Genomic DNA, 4,303 nt, shown 5'->3' on the forward strand with positions numbered 1-4,303 from the left:
CCTCCACCTGTAAACAGAAACACATTCAGAGATGATCCTCCACCTGTAAACAGAGACACACTGAGAGATGATCCTCCACCTGTAAACAGAGACACATTCAGAGATGATCCTCCACCTGTAAACAGAAACACATTCAGAGATGATCCTCCACCTGTAAACAGAGACACATTCAGAGATTATCCTCCACCTGTACACAGAAACACATTCAGAGATGATCCTCCACCTGTAAACAGAGACACATTCAGAGATGATCCTCCACCTGTAAACAGAGACACATTCAGAGATGATCCTCCACCTGTAAACAGAAACACATTCAGAGATGATCCTCCACCTGTAAACAGAGACACATTCAGAGATTATCCTCCACCTGTAAACAGAAACACATTCAGAGATGATCCTCCACCTGTAAACAGAAACACATTCAGAGATTATCCTCCACCTGTAAACAGAAACACATTCAGAGATGATCCTCCACCTGTAAACAGAGACACATTCAGAGATGATCCTCCACCTGTAAACAGAGACACATTCAGAGATGATCCTCCACCTGTAAACAGAAACACATTCAGAGATGATCCTCCACCTGTAAACAGAAACACATTCAGAGATGATCCTCCACCTGTAAACAGAGACACATTCAGAGATGATCCTCCACCTGTAAACAGAGACACATTCAGAGATGATCCTCCACCTGTAAACAGAAACACATTCAGAGATGATCCTCCACCTGTAAACAGAAACACATTCAGAGATGATCCTCCACCTGTAAACAGAAACACATTCAGAGATGATCCTCCACCTGTAAACAGAAACACATTCAGAGATGATCCTCCACCTGTAAACAGAGACACATTCAGAGATGATCCTCCACCTGTAAACAGAAACACATTCAGATGATCCTCCACCTGTAAACAGAAACACATTCAGAGATGATCCTCCACCTGTAAACAGAGACACATTCAGAGATGATCCTCCACCTGTAAACAGAGACACATTCAGAGATGATCCTCCACCTGTACACAGAAACACATTCAGAGATTATCCTCCACCTGTAAACAGAAACACATTCAGAGATGATCCTCCACCTGTAAACAGAGACACATTCAGAGATGATCCTCCACCTGTAAACAGAAACACATTCAGAGATGATCCTCCACCTGTAAACAGAGACACACTGAGAGATGATCCTCCACCTGTAAACAGAAACACATTCAGAGATGATCCTCCACCTGTAAACAGAAACACATTCAGAGATGATCCTCCACCTGTAAACAGAGACACACTGAGAGATGATCCTCCACCTGTAAACAGAAACACATTCAGAGATGATCCTCCACCTGTAAACAGAGACACACTGAGAGATGATCCTCCACCTGTAAACAGAGACACACTGAGAGATGATCCTCCACCTGTAAACAGAAACACATTCAGAGATGATCCTCCACCTGTAAACAGAGACACACTGAGAGATGATCCTCCACCTGTAAACAGAAACACATTCAGAGATGATCCTCCACCTGTAAACAGAGACACATTCAGAGATGATCCTCCACCTGTAAACAGAAACACATTCAGAGATGATCCTCCACCTGTAAACAGTAACACACTGAGAGATGATCCTCCACCTGTAAACAGAAACACATTCAGAGATGATCCTCCACCTGTAAACAGAGACACATTCAGAGATGATCCTCCACCTGTAAACAGAGACACATTCAGAGATGATCCTCCACCTGTACACAGAAACACATTCAGAGATTATCCTCCACCTGTAAACAGAAACACATTCAGAGATGATCCTCCACCTGTAAACAGAGACACATTCAGAGATGATCCTCCACCTGTAAACAGAAACACATTCAGAGATGATCCTCCACCTGTAAACAGAGACACACTGAGAGATGATCCTCCACCTGTAAACAGAAACACATTCAGAGATGATCCTCCACCTGTAAACAGAAACACATTCAGAGATGATCCTCCACCTGTAAACAGAGACACACTGAGAGATGATCCTCCACCTGTAAACAGAAACACATTCAGAGATGATCCTCCACCTGTAAACAGAGACACACTGAGAGATGATCCTCCACCTGTAAACAGAGACACACTGAGAGATGATCCTCCACCTGTAAACAGAGACACACTGAGAGATGATCCTCCACCTGTAAACAGAGACACACTGAGAGATGATCCTCCACCTGTAAACAGAAACACATTCAGAGATGATCCTCCACCTGTAAACAGAAACACATTCAGAGATGATCCTCCACCTGTACACAGAAACACATTCAGAGATGATCCTCCACCTGTAAACAGAGACACACTGAGAGATGATCCTCCACCTGTAAACAGAGACACACTGAGAGATGATCCTCCACCTGTAAACAGAAACACATTCAGAGATGATCCTCCACCTGTAAACAGAAACACATTCAGAGATGATCCTCCACCTGTAAACAGAGACACACTGAGAGATGATCCTCCACCTGTAAACAGAAACACATTCAGAGATGATCCTCCACCTGTAAACAGAAACACATTCAGAGATGATCCTCCACCTGTACACAGAAACACATTCAGAGATGATCCTCCACCTGTAAACAGAAACACATTCAGAGATGATCCTCCACCTGTAAACAGAGACACACTGAGAGATGATCCTCCACCTGTAAACAGAAACACATTCAGAGATGATCCTCCACCTGTAAACAGAGACACACTGAGAGATGATCCTCCACCTGTAAACAGAAACACATTCAGAGATGATCCTCCACCTGTAAACAGAGACACACTGAGAGATGATCCTCCACCTGTAAACAGAAACACATTCAGAGATGATCCTCCACCTGTAAACAGAAACACATTCAGAGATGATCCTCCACCTGTAAACAGAGACACATTCAGAGATGATCCTCCACCTGTAAACAGAAACACATTCAGAGATGATCCTCCACCTGTAAACAGAGACACATTCAGAGATGATCCTCCACCTGTAAACAGAGACACACTGAGAGATGATCCTCCACCTGTAAACAGAGACACATTCAGAGATGATCCTCCACCTGTAAACAGAGACACATTCAGAGATGATCCTCCACCTGTACACAGAAACACATTCAGAGATGATCCTCCACCTGTAAACAGAAACACATTCAGAGATGATCCTCCACCTGTAAACAGAAACACATTCAGAGATGATCCTCCACCTGTAAACAGAGACACATTCAGAGATGATCCTCCACCTGTAAACAGAGACACATTCAGAGATGATCCTCCACCTGTAAACAGAGACACACTGAGAGATGATCCTCCACCTGTAAACAGAGACACATTCAGAGATGATCCTCCACCTGTAAACAGAGACACATTCAGAGATGATCCTCCACCTGTAAACAGAAACACACTGAGAGATGATCCTCCACCTGTAAACAGAAACACATTCAGAGATTATCCTCCACCTGTAAACAGAAACACATTCAGAGATGATCCTCCACCTGTAAACAGAAACACATTCAGAGATGATCCTCCACCTGTAAACAGAGACACATTCAGAGATGATCCTCCACCTGTAAACAGAAACACATTCAGAGATGATCCTCCACCTGTAAACAGAAACACATTCAGAGATGATCCTTCACCTGTAAACAGAAACACATTCAGAGATGATCCTCCACCTGTAAACAGAAACACATTCAGAGATGATCCTCCACCTGTAAACAGAGACACATTCAGAGATGATCCTCCACCTGTAAACAGAGACACATTCAGAGATGATCCTCCACCTGTACACAGAAACACATTCAGAGATGATCCTCCACCTGTAAACAGAAACACATTCAGAGATTATCCTCCACCTGTAAACAGAAACACATTCAGAGATGATCCTCCACCTGTAAACAGAAACACATTCAGAGATGATCCTCCACCTGTAAACAGAAACACATTCAGAGATGATCCTCCACCTGTAAACAGAGACACATTCAGAGATGATCCTCCACCTGTAAACAGAGACACACTGAGAGATGATCCTCCACCTGTAAACAGAGACACATTCAGAGATGATCCTCCACCTGTAAACAGAGACACACTGAGAGATGATCCTCCACCTGTAAACAGAGACACATTCAGAGATGATCCTCCACCTGTAAACAGAGACACATTCAGAGATGATCCTCCACCTGTAAACAGAAACACATTCAGAGATGATCCTCCACCTGTAAACAGAAACACATTCAGAGATGATCCTCCACCTGTAAACAGAAACACATTCAGAGATGATCCTCCACCTGTAAACAGAGAC

Source organism: Oncorhynchus keta, chromosome 18, assembly GCF_023373465.1.
Source record: "Oncorhynchus keta strain PuntledgeMale-10-30-2019 chromosome 18, Oket_V2, whole genome shotgun sequence".
Lineage (NCBI taxonomy): Eukaryota > Metazoa > Chordata > Actinopteri > Salmoniformes > Salmonidae > Oncorhynchus > Oncorhynchus keta.